This window comes from Colias eurytheme, chromosome 18, assembly GCF_061535395.1.
Source record: "Colias eurytheme isolate Ceu_HAF_F1 chromosome 18, ilColEury1 Martin Lab GWU primary, whole genome shotgun sequence".
Lineage (NCBI taxonomy): Eukaryota > Metazoa > Arthropoda > Insecta > Lepidoptera > Pieridae > Colias > Colias eurytheme.
The window spans coordinates 5,127,985-5,142,044 of record NC_142997.1 but is presented as its reverse complement, the minus strand read 5'-3'; the positions used below and the strand labels follow the sequence as shown (position 1 = coordinate 5,142,044).

Sequence of the window (14,060 nt, the reverse complement as noted above, 5' to 3'; positions counted from 1 at the left end):
GATTCTGCCGCGCACCGCCGCGTCGGCCAGTCTATCTTGCGCGCCCTCTTTCTGGAAACAAATTCTATGAGGGATATATGCGCAATTAACCGCGAGTGACCAAAGTTTTCATAACAACGTGCCCAAGAAAAGGTAATTGCTAAATCACAAACGAAAATTTCAGATATATGTGAACACTTGCAATCGTAAGGCATTGATTGAGTAATGTTTGTATTCACCATGTTTTATGTTCATACTAGACACGTACAATGTACATGTACCTATTCAGAGTTATGAAATACCTTTACCTACGGATAACGTTCGAGTCGATACTTCTAACGTTCGTTATTTACGAAGTCTATAAATAGGTAGACAATATTGCATCGGCTTCCATCTTCGTTTGAGGATTAAAGATATACCTAGGTACCTACATAGGCATAAGTAAAATCCGCTTAGCACATGACAATGTATCATTTATTTTTAAAACATTTCTCAGCTCTACTACCTACCTAGGATAGGACACCACAAAAAATGTCCAAAATCTCAATGTAGGCTGAACATGCATAGTCGCATAGATCATAATTACCTGGCCAATCTTATACTCTGTAGGTACAAAACAGTACGTAGTACATAGGTACTATCTCTATGACAAAACAAAGGATATTACGTAAGCAAAAATAGGTTGACCCTGACTGACAGATGTGCACAAGGTTTGTTCGAAGGTGTCTAGGTAATAAGTAATTTTTTTAGTAATTGTCATACAAACATGTTTGTGATTTTTCAACTAAAGAGCCAGAGCTTGACCGTTCTATATAATATACCAATACCTACCTAAGTGTTTTGTAGTAAAAAAGGGAGACGCCATCGTTATTTTAAAATGGCGGATGCTGTAGGCCAGCTGATTATGTACCTACTTTCCATCTTAATATTGTTGGATTCGTATTAATAGGTATCTTCTTATTCTTCTGCCTACGTTGGTATGAGCTTTTAAACAATTTAAATTGCTAAATAAAAAAAGTGATAGAATACAAATCAATCTCACTCTTTTCTGATATTCATAAAGTTCCTCTTTTAGACTGAGTAGGTACTTAGGTATAGGACATATGTAGGTAATAATATAGGATGCTGACGGGGTCACGGAAGAATTCTACCATACCCGTGCCCCCGTCGTTGATGCGGCTTGACGGAATACAGTGGGGTTTTGGTCGGTAGGAATCCGACATAACCCACGGCCCCTTCCCCGGAGGCCGTGGGTATCTATGCAAGATTTCCCCGCTTAAAAAAAAAAGGTAATAATATAGGATAAAGTTATTTTTCATGTTTCAAGAACATCTAAAGCTATCCAAATTCAATAAGACCAATCGTCTTTGTTCTAGGTAGTTAAAGTATTGAAAATATTTCACAAGAGATCGTTAAAAAGCAATCTTTATTCTTTACAGAAAATGATCAAAGAGTAAAAATTATAAAATAGGTGCCTACTACCTACCTACCTAGTCAATTTATGAAGACAATACAGAAAAACAAAAAAGGTAGGTAGGTACCTACAATGTTTACTAAATATCAAATAGGTATAAGAAGTATCGTTGTTCTTTACAACGTTGCTTACTGCTTACCTATCATAGAGAAAAAATGCAGACTCAACGGTGTTAAATAGTATCTCATGTCCGGAAGCGGTATTCGATAAGGCTGAAATATAATACCAAAGAATGCGCCTAAGATAATAATATTATATAATAGGCCTCAAGGTGCAACTCGCATCGTTACAAAACTTACAAAGACAAGCATTTACTGAACGCTCAATCAACCTCATTAATCTATGCATATGGCAAATTTCTTTAGGTCATTTTGAAATTATATGATGCGTTTCTAGTCAATGTTTTTTTTTATGTCTATAAATATTTAATATATGGGATATATTATATATATACGTCATATACATATAACATATAACACAGATATAACATGGGTTTTAAGCTTAGAAAAGTAGTGATACAGCCATTTGAAATTGTATTAAATTATTGCTCAATTTACTTTTATTTTAATCTCACACGTAAATAGGTACCTATAAGCATTGAGATATACATATGGAGACGACACCGCCTACACCACGTCTTATGTTCCGCTCACCATAAGCCATATGGCTTCACTGCACGCTCATTTTTTATTTGTTATATAGTGAAACGCATCAAATATGCCTTCGTGTGTGTTACGATATTGCACAAATAATACGGAAAAGTGACTAGCATAACTTTTCATCGTTAAGTACCTAACTAGATAATAATTTTTAAAAATTTGAGCAAAAAAATGGCGCACAGATTTTGTTCGTGGTGTCTCCTCCATACGTAGTAAATCCCAATGCCTCTAATTAAAAAAAATTAACAACATTCGCAATATATAATTCCGTGCCAATTACAGGACTCAAATTATTATATGTATATGTAAAAGTAACACGTACATCCCGGGGAGCTAACAGCCATTTTGCATGACATAATCTGTGTAAATCTCGTTGTATCTGTGTGTGTAATACGCTTGCGTATCCCATCCCCTTATATAGGTCAGGGGGAGCGGGAGGGTGGTACACGTAGGCGGCACATCTTCGTCCCTTATCGACCGCACCCCATCTTCTCCTGAATCCACCCACGAGTTAAAAAAATATTTATGGATTCTCCGGTAAATACAATTGACAGATCTAGTTATATACGCCATTTTGCGTTCGAGCATCGAGCTTCTTTCGTTCTTTGTGTTATGTTTGTACGGGGTTGCTGCGTAATCGGTTTAAATACGCTGAAAATAGACGTTTTAAATTACTGTTAAAGCAGTTTTGTTAGACTGTTAACTTATTATACATTTATTTTTAAATTTAAATTCATTGGTATAATAATAAATTCGAGTTTTTATTTATTTTGATTTGTAAAATATCTAATTATGCTTTTTATCTAACGTTCTAAATTTTTTTTTGTACATCCGTATCCGTATGTTAAACTGAAGAATAAGAATAATAAGTATATTAATATTGAATTATTATATGAGATATAATTACGACATTTACGTTATGGTCCGGGAGCCAGCAGCAGATTTTATGACCAAGTTCCTCTCAAGCGGTAATTAGTAAAATGCATCAAAGTATAGTATTATGAAGCCTCGTGAACGTCAGCTGGAGCTCGGTTGGGGGGAAGAGCGGTTGTAGCCTCCCGTATCAGCTGACGGTTTTTCCACCAAGATACAGCCAGCTGACATATATATTTATCCACAGTTACATATAAGCTATCATCAGGTAAATTTTTGTTTGAGAGGAAATAACGGAAAATAAATTTTTCTTTAAATTTAACTTTCATGTTCGAGACACCAGCTGACGTATAATACACCATGTTGTAACCAGCTGACTATTTTTTTTCGTTGAGATATTGGGTTAGCTACAATTTGACAAATTTTTAGCTGAGAGGAAATGAATGAATGAATGTATTTTTTTTCTTATGTGCGTGGGAGGCTACAACCGCTCACCCCCCCAACCGAGCGCCAGCTGACGTTCACGAGGCTTTATAATACTATACTCTCATGCGTCTGACGAATTATATCTTGAGAGGAAATAGTTAACCAAATTTGCACCTGGCTCCCTAACCATTATCAGTTGTCCTGAAAGCCTTAAATGATTTATAGAGCCATGTAATTATTTACATGGCATAGATTATGTCAAGCATTGTATGCGTGAGATTGATATTTGCATTAAGTTTTGGTCCTTAGCGGTCAATGAAAACGTTTTAATAAAGATGATGCACAATTAATTAATTCAGTGCCATCATAACCATGGTCTATTACGCAAAATTTAAAGGCGCTAAAAATTACAGTTAGATTTGTCTGATGTTGTTCTATGCTTGTTCTATGAAAGACATGTTCTATAGTAGAGCCATTTTAATAGAAATAGAAATAGAAAGCGTTTTATTTGCCACCATGTAACTCTTAGTAATTAATACACAAAACAGAAAAAAAAAGATAGTAATGGAGGCAAAAAGGACTCCCCGTCAGCAAAGCAGCAACCATTGAACCATTATTAAAAATGTATTGCTGCACTGATTTTCAGAGGAGACCAACATTTGACCAACAATAGGCAACATAATTGACAGTTCAACAAAATTCAACAACGTAATCTAGTTACTTCGTAGATTTCACAATAATTTAAATGTAAACCAGTGTTTGAAAATATTTTTTTTTGGATATAAACTTTGTCTTATATTAACCTTCCATTCATCCATCATTACGCCAGCTTCAGTAAGACACTTTAATAGTTCTAAGTATAGAATTTTCCAAGTAAATCAATACAACAAATGTATATTCGCAATCGTGTGGCTTAACCTCGCTATTAACTTACATTGAATTATCGAAACAAATTTCGTTACTTATCTCTTTTACCAAAAAATCACAATAAAACTCATAATTCTAATAAACTATGCATGAAGAAATTTAACCACTCTATATACATCTTATAATATAAAAATGAATCGCAAAATGTGTTGGTAAGCGCATAACTCGAGAACGGCTGAACCGATTTCGATAATTCTTTTTTTATTATATTCCTTGAAGTACGAGGATGGTTTTTATGTAGAGAAAACGTAAATATGTAACCACGGGCGAAGCCGGGGCGGACCGCTAGTACATTATACATATCGTCTTCGGAGGCTCGGGGAATATGACAGTTGCCGAACAGTGTGAGTGACGAATTTTTCTATGCGCATTATCAGTTTGGGAGTTATGTATTCTGTTGTATTTTGTTATGATATGAGCGCCGTTGTTTGTACATAACGTTCGGATCCACTTATTGATCGGCAGATACTGGACTGTTATCGTGTTTAATTTAAATCTATCTATCGCTAAATGATAATATGTATATGGGATGATGTTGAGTGTATTTTTTATCCTTTGATGATTATTGATGAATTGAAGATCAAAGGGAAATCATAATTAATATTTTATTAATAGCAATAGATTAGATGATCAAATTATTTATAAAAAACGACCAAAATACCACGATAGGTACCTACAGATATTTCTTTGCTTTTACAAATGCAGAATCTTATATTATCGCGTATAGTTTTACATTATTAGATATTTATTAAAAAAAAGACGTGTGGCACTCGGGGACTGCCGCAGTAAAGCTATTACCCTTTAGTTCCTGTGATCTGTGGCTATTACATAGCATGCCTTCAAGCCACACCTCCGTGTCCGTCGGAGTGGGGATCGTGAGGTTTTTTCGTTACGGAATTTCTCGATCCGGTCCCCGCACTCAAGGCCCGCTATAGAAGCTATGCAATAGCTTAAAAAGTCAACATTTTTGTACTCTAAACAAAATTAATGAACTAACAAATACACATATATAATTAATAATTAAAAAAAGCTATATTCTGACCTTAACAAACAAGCCCTTCAAGTTAGTGGGTATAAGCCCGGGCTTAACATTTTATTGATAACTAGCTTTCCGCCTGCGGCTTCGCCCGCGTTTTCAAAGAAAAACCCGCATAGTTCCCGTTCCCGTGGGATTTCCGGCATAAAACCTAGCCTATGTTACTCGTGGATAATGTAGCTTTCGAATGGTGAAAGAATTTTTAAAATCGGTCCAGTAGTTTATGAGCCTATTCATTACAATCAAACAAACAAACAAAGTTTTCCTCTTTATAATATTAGTGTAGATGAGTAAACAGTAAACACTGCTCGTAAACATGTTTTGTATTACTTATCTATAGGTATAATATAGACTTTATCAAGATTCTATTTCGCAGGGCACACCTAAAGATAACTAACTACATAGGTATATACAGGGTGTAATCGTTAAGTGTGCACAGGCGATTTTTCCGTGAGTATTACAGATAACAAAAAACTTTAAACTGATATCGAAAGTACTTAACCTAATGAGTAAAATGGCGGTAATAAATTTTTAAAAATAAATCGAGAAATATCAAAAAAATTATCTTTAAACCCTCCCATACATTAAGTATGAAATATGAATATCCCATATACATATTTTAATATGAAACATTTTAGCTTTCTTTTTCTTTTTTTGGTTTTCTGCTTTAATTACTTCGCAAATTTGAAGTGACATTTTCCACGTTTTTCCGGACATTTTCATGCATTTTCCGGATATTTTCCGGGAATTTTCCGGACATTTCCCGGACATTTCTAAGGCATTTTCCGGGGATTTTTCAGGCATTTCCACGCATTTTCCGTACATTTTCACGCATTTTCCGGGTATTTTCCAGATATTTACCAAACATTTTCCGGACATTTCCTTGACATAGCCTGTAAATGCCTGGGAAATGTCTGGAAAATCTCCGGAAAATGAGTGGAAATTTCCGGAAAACCGTGGAAAATGCCTGGAAAATCCCTGGAAAATAAGTGAAAATGTCCGGAAAATGCGTGAAAATCTACGGAAAATGCGTGAAAATGTACGGGAGAAGCGTGGAAAATGCTCGGAAAATCCCCGGAAAATGCCTGGGAAATTCCCGGAAAATAACCGGAAAATACCTGGAAAATGTCTGGAAAATATCCGGAAAATGCGTGGAAAATTCCGGAAAAACCGTGGAAAATTCCGGAAAAACCGTAGAAAATGCCTGGAAAATATCCGGAAAATTCCGGAAAACCGTGGAAAATATCCGGAAAATGCGTGAAAATATCCGGAAAATGCGTGAAAATGTCCGGAAAATGCGTGAAAATGTACAGGAGAAGCGTGGAAAATGCTCGGAAAATCCCCGGAAAATGCCTGGGAAATTCCCGGAAAATAACCGGAAAATACCTGGAAAATGTCTGGAAAATATCAGGAAAATGCGTGGAAAATTGCGGAAAAACCGTGGAAAATTCCGGAAAAACCGTGGAAAATTCCGGAAAAACAGTGGAAAATTCCGGAAAAACCGTGGAAAATTCCGGAAAACCGTGGAAAGTGCCTGGAAAATCCCTGGAAAATATCCGGAAAATGCGTGGAAAATTCCGGAAAACCCGTGGAAAATTCCGGAAAAACCGTGGAAAATTCCGAAAAAACCGTGGAAAATTCCGGAAAAACCGTGGAAAATGCCTGGAAAATATCCGGAAAACGCGTGAAAATGTCCGGGAAATATCCGGAAAATGCGTGAAAATGTCCGGAAAATATTCGGATAATATCCGGAAAATGCCTGGAAATCCCCGGAAAACGCCTGAGAAATGTCTGGGAAATGCGTGGAAAATCAGAAAACCAAAAAAGAAAAAGAAAGCTAAAATCTTTCATATTAAATGTATATGGGATATTCATATTTCATACTTAATGTATGGGAGGGTTTAAAGATAATTTTTTTGATATTTCTCGATTTCTTTTTAAAAATTTATTACGGCCATTTTACTCATTAGGTTAAGTACTTTCGATATCAGTTTAAAGTTTTTTGTTATCTGTAATACTTACGGAAAAATCGCCTGTGCACACTTAACGATTACACCCTGTATATATATTATTGATTCATGCCTTATGAGTAAAGTTACATTATTGTTCCGGGATCTATAGTCTCAATATACGTAACATTTTCATTTTATTTATCTTCTTATATATAAAATTCTCTTGTCACAATGTTAGTCTGCATACTCCTCCGAAACGGGTGGACCGATTCTCATGAAATTTTCTGTGCATATAAGTCTGAGAATCGGCCAACATCTATTTTTCATATGTACCACGGGCGAAGCCGGGGCGCCGCGCGGCGGCCCGCTAGTTTTTTTATAATATAAAATATAACGTATACAACCTACAGTTTGTAACGCGAAAATATATAATCTCACAAATCCGGCATGACAACAGTACCATTGATTCATTACACAAATAACAAGGCGTCCTCGAAACACTGAACTCATGCTTTGTCCGCATGTGCCTATTTTTTGCTATTTGCTACTCGTTATTATACTTGAATTATATTGAAACGTATATTATGTGCGTGAAAGGAAGTTTTACGTAATGCTCTTATGTGGAAAACATGCATGTGATGCTATGAAATGATTTAAAAGAGCAACTATATATATATATGTATATCCAACTTAAATATTTATATATATATATATATATATACAGTAGCACCTCGTTAAGTCGAACCTCGATAAGTCAAAAACCTCCAAATCTCGAAAAAATGTCTTGTTCCCTTCCCTTCAAACCCGAAAACCTCCGTAACTTGAAATCTTGGCCCTCTGTTAGTCGAAATAATCACCGAGTCCCTCCAAGCCATTTTGGTACATATTTTCACTCTATAACTCGAAAAATTAAATTTGACCTCTGTATCTCGAACATTGCAACATTTTATTTTACAATCTTTATAACTTGATCATTTGGACTTTTAATTGTTTCTTAGAAAACATTTTAGGAGTATACGATAATAAATTTATGAATCAACTAAACACGTGTTTGCATTAAGTAGGTATCTGATGACGAAATTATTAGATTCAGTAGCTCAGAAAACCGATACTAATGATTAAGATGACATAGAAGACGTGAATAGTACATGCGCTCCATGCGTTTCCATCAAAGAGGCAAGAACCGCATTGAATACCTTACGAAATTTTATAGAGCAAACCAGTATCTCTGAAGAAGAAGAATTTTCTGTTCTTTATAGATTAGATAATGCTAGAGAACAACCAAATTATCGAAAGCAAAAGAAATACTGACTTTTTTTAATGCCATATTTTAAAGTGAAACTTTTATTACATCTTTATACTATGAGGTAGGTATAAAGCAGTGTTCGGAACCGTACGATAATTATCGTACAAATACGGTAATTTTGTGCCTAAGTTTCACTTTTACCGTGGTTTCATAAAACCACACAACATTTTTTATTTTAAAATGATTTGAAATAATGTTGATTTATAATAAATAAAAACATGTTTGTCACCTCTGCAAGTTGAATTTTAATGTACCTACTTTACCTCTCTAACTCAAAATTTATAAGAATAAACCTCAAACTCTTTATGTCGAATCAAAATTCGCCTAAGTCGAAATCCTCCATAAGTTGAAAACTCTATAACTCGAATTTTTTGGCGTCTCCCTTGATATTCGACTTATAGAGGTGCTACTGTATATATATATATATATATATATACCCTATCACGCGTGGTAGGGTTAAGAAAAAGATGGCGCGTAACGGAAAAATTTTACACTAAATTTTTTTCCAACCCCGATAAAGAAGTTTCAATTAAAAAAATAAATCTAATTAGCGTTATTAATAGGATTGTCTTGCACATTACGCATCCGTCGCGGTAGTTGATAGTACAAATTTACAACCAGTTGAAAATTAAACAGCCACGGTCACCGCGTCCTTACGTGGGTCTAGCAAAAATGCATCACACCGCACACGTAAGAAACTGTATCTGGAATGCGTTATTTTTATAGATTACCAATAACCATGAAAATAGTATCCGCGTCTACCTTTTGATATATTTCAGAAGAATGGATAGTGGATTCTATGTTATCAACAAGCGAATATAGGTAACAAGTTTATTTTGTTGTATTGCTGTTCTACATAATATATTGTGGTAAAGTTTTAATGGATTATTGTCATAATTCATTAATAATGAGGAAAATAATTAACAAGTCAATGAGTACGAGTGTTTATTAACATATTTTTGCCCTAACTATGTCGAGTTTTCATTTTGATCATACTTTCTTTTTTTTTAAGATTTAAATATTCTTCTGCGTATTTTAATGTCGGTTATCCATTAGTTTATACTAGATTTGCCACGTGTTGGCTCAATTTCAGAAATATTTAAAACAGTTTCCATTCATCCATCAAACTCTCTTTAGTTTTCGCAGTATCAAAAAGATAGCAGTCAGTACAATTTTGAGTTCCTTAGGTATCTAACTTCACTCTATTATAAGCTATAATTGTAAAAGACTGGTATAGAGAATCCCATAGTATCTCCCCATAGAAGTCGAGTAAAAACGGAAAATTTGCGTAAACAATGTGGCTAGGAACTCAGCTGGTGGAGGGCGCGCGCCTATCGATTGCCACAAGGGCAAGGCCACCCGCTCCCTTGTCACTGCCGACGGTCTGAAACTCTTGTATTTCACGCATTTCGTTTGCATTTTGTGCAACTTTCTGAAGGTGTTTTGGTGGACGTGATGATTAGTTTCGGTATAGGTACAATGAAAATGGATGCATAGGTACTTTTTTTTGACCTACGAAAAATAACCTACGAATTTATATAATATTTTGAAAAATTCATCTATTTACCCAAAGTATTCCGATACATAATTCACGCCACCATTACAGGTCTCAACCCTCGTCATTCCTGCTGCGGGAACATTCTTCTAATGAATGGAAATTATTTATAGATATAGCGATACATTGAGAATATGCATGTGGAAATTTTTAACAATGCCCTAGTTGGTTTGACGCACATAGTCAGCATCTGTGAATAATTACATCTCAAACAGAAACGCCATTGAAACATTTTGCAAATTATTAACTTTTTATTTTGTATTTCTCATTAGACCGTATGTAAGATGTTTAATCAGAATTTATTCTCGTTTTTGGCAAACAATATGTAAAATTTAATTTAGATTAAACTTGGTTATTTCACCTCTGTTTTTATGCATCAATTTCTATTTTAATAATTTTTACAAGACATTGAATATTACATAAAATTATATTTATACACAAGAAAAACATATTAAAAAGCCTCCCAATTCCATCACGTGTCGAATTTAAATATGAAGAGTCCTTGCAATCTCCAGTGATCGGGACCCACATCAATCAGCCCGAGCCGTCCACCCGTATAAGTCGATCGAGTTATATTTGCGCCCTTGATTCATAATAAAACGCTACTTCTGTTACCGTGGAAATCGTGCTCGATAGACTTCCCTGGGCTAGTCGAGATCGCGCATGCTCGCACCACATCGATCTCTGCCCCCATGCCCCCCCAGCGTGGGACGCCACATCATCCGAATAATTTCGTAACAGCTCAATGGAGGTAACCGGTAATGAAACAGATGTGATGGATTTCGCTCCGGCTGAAGTGAGTGCCTGCTATTCATAGCGATTATGTGATTACCGTTTTCATGTTCTATTTCATGGAAATTCGGCTTTGTCTTTGTTGTTATCCAAAAACTATCAATGATGTTTGACAACAATACATCGACTAGATAGCCAATTTGATAAGATATCTTAATGTCTAATAATAATCTCTTATTCTTATTTCATTAATTTATCGCCTTATTCATAACTGTACTTAATTGTTAAAAATACTGCAATAAAATTATTTTACCCTCCCGCTGTACACATATGCTCACCATATGAGCAATGGATAAGATATTTTAAAAAATCTAAAGATAAACGACACATCGTTTACTGGAAAGCGTAAATTGATTAGCCGGGCCAGTGTGGATATGGAATTAAATCGAAGAAGGGTTGGTCGAGGTGCAGATCCGTGGCACAGAGGTGATCTCAGCGAGGCGGAAGGATGGCGGAGGGAGGGGCGGTGCAGTTGCCGGTGCATCACCACGCCGCGGGCGGGGCCCCGCACCCTCGTACCCCTCGACCCGCGCCGGCCCATTGCCAAGTTCAATGCCAAGGTCATGCGCGAGCGAGTGCGACTGCGCGCCGCAATGCAGGAGCGGCCAACAGCGCGGCTCGCCGTCAGTACCACGACGACGCCGATGCATACCGCATCAAGGCTTTTAACATTCATCAACAATTAACAATATCAATTATTTGTACCGTTATCGAAAAATCATTTCTTTGTTAAATTCGATGTATTTTGCGGCGCGCATGATCGCCGGTGTCGAACGACGTGTCAGAATTCCGCCGGTGAACAACATGTGCAGTTTCTGGCGCGCGTCGAAGCCGGCTCCCAGTTATGCAATAGCTTGAAAAAGCCGGTAAGCTATAGGTTAAGTTGTTAAATCACTTTATAATTTTAGTCTAATAAACCTATCGAGTGCTTTGGGAATTACAGAGCTACATAGGAATTCAGAAAACTTCAGATAGGAATTCAGAAAACTTAAATCTAATCATAAATGTGTTAATGCTCAGCTCAATTCATGCCGGTTAAAGAGTTAAACAAAAAATGCAAGTGGCTGATGTAAAATTAAAAGTTGTTACGTGTCTAGCAGCCGTAGCCATGTTTGTTCTACACATTAGACATACTCGTACCTACCTTAGATTAGTCAATTTTATCTGTGTCGTATGTACATTGTACATCGAATGATTCATTGAAATATCTTCCTTATCGCAATTTCAAACTTAATTTATATGAGAATTATAATAATCGTAAACTATTTCTTGAAACAAAATACTTAAATATTTAGTGTCCATTATCCGTCTTTGTTTTTCAAATTCCTGAATCCAATTTGATGGAGTCGGGACTATAGTAACTATGTAAAATATTCGTCAAAGAAAATGGCTGCCAAAATTCCTGTAGCCCATCAAGGCATCAAGGGCATCAAGAATCCACAAAGGGACCGATACACTGACTCGTATCCTGTTGGCGAGTTCGCAAAAAATGTCGATCTCACAAGTTCAAGGCAATCGGGTGATCCCAGCCAACGCTAGTTTGGTAGGCTACGTTCAATAATCACTACTTGTAAATTGACTGTGTTTGGTACATAGGTATGTTTTATTATCATCTCATAAGCATTTACGTGTGAGCTGAGATTTGAAGTGGTTTTTGATGTTCCTAAATAATAGAATCTTTAGTTTGTACTTTATGAAAATGGATAGAAGAACAATAATTAATGGTTTGAAATTATGGCAAGTGTAAGTTTTAACTTTAATTTCATTATTGATCTTGAAGAGTAGTAGGTACCTATGATTTGAAATCTTAAAAAATCATGTTGATATTTTTAGAGGATAGTTAACAACAATAAAACATAGTTTGGGGCTTCCCACATTACATCGCTTACCTTGAAACGTGCTAGGCTCGTGAAGCCTCAGTAATTGTCACAAATCATTACTTAAACCTGCGTATAAAGCCTCCTAGCGGATGGAGGAAAATAAATCTAAGATCTCACTGTTTTCTTAGATTTATATGATTTTATTTTTCTTAAAGGCAATTATTCTGAATCGTTCTGATATTCAAGAAGTCTTTTTTATAACCTTCCCACAAAATTGCTTGTCATAAAAAAGAACATCAGCATGTTCCGAACTTCTCAGCTCCCTAACAAAATCATGAAATAATTCAGGAATAGTTTTGGCGTCCGTAGAGGTAACAAAGGCGGTTGTTGTGTACAGAGCGTTTTATCGTTCATTAATCAACCTAAAACCGGATTATTCAAACTACGGGTATACAATATGCCAATTTTACATTAGTTGCTGTTTATGCGACCAAACTTGGAACAACCTTCGCGGAAAATAAATAATGTTTGCATGAGTTTGAGCGTCGAGTTGTTCGCTATCAACAATATCAGCTGACGACTAGCGCGTCACGTTGACGTATAGTTCAATTATGGCGGACAATATGGCCGCCAGTTTATGTTTATTTACCAGTATTAGTCACAAGCCACATTTGCAAGAAATATGAATGTTTAATATCTGGAAGGCATTTGTTTTTATTTTGAATTTATTAACACGGTTCTATATGATTATCTATCTACTACCTACTGACGTCTTCATCTGTAATGTACCTAGTACTATTGATTTTTTTATTGCAAGGGGCAAAACATGTTTACGCTACGTGGAGGATATTTTTATTCAATATTTTATCAAGACTAGTCATTGGAACAACAACTTCTTACCAATTTAATTTTTCATCCTTTATTTATGCGCACTTTTTAGATTTATTAATTGATCAAAAAGGTGCCATTTAGTTAATGCTTCAAACGTAGTTATGCATAATAAAACGTTTATCATCACTCTAGGTACCTATAAGTAAGCAATGATCTTTCTAGTGACTTAAATACATTACACTACCTACTAACATTTTACAAAATTGGATTGTTAGGAAGTTTCTCAATATCTATCTTCCCTCTAGCAGTTCCTTTAATACAAATCTAAAAATAAATCTGTGATTAACAGATTGAGGTACAATACAAATTTGAATTGTGGTTAGCTACCTAGTTGATCTACAAATAATGTTCAATATTTATCATAATATTC

General features: G+C 35.5%; 1 long non-coding RNA gene across 1 annotated transcript in view; it reads left to right on the top strand.

Annotated features, from left to right (window-relative positions):
• Positions 1-11,624: 11,624 nt before the first annotated feature.
• Positions 11,625-14,060, top strand: part of LOC149900614 (uncharacterized) — a 50,717-nt gene continuing 48,281 nt past the window's right edge. The window contains exon 1 of the long non-coding RNA XR_016457716.1: positions 11,625-11,845. This is a non-coding gene — a long non-coding RNA (uncharacterized LOC149900614). The remainder of the gene's footprint in view (positions 11,846-14,060) is intronic.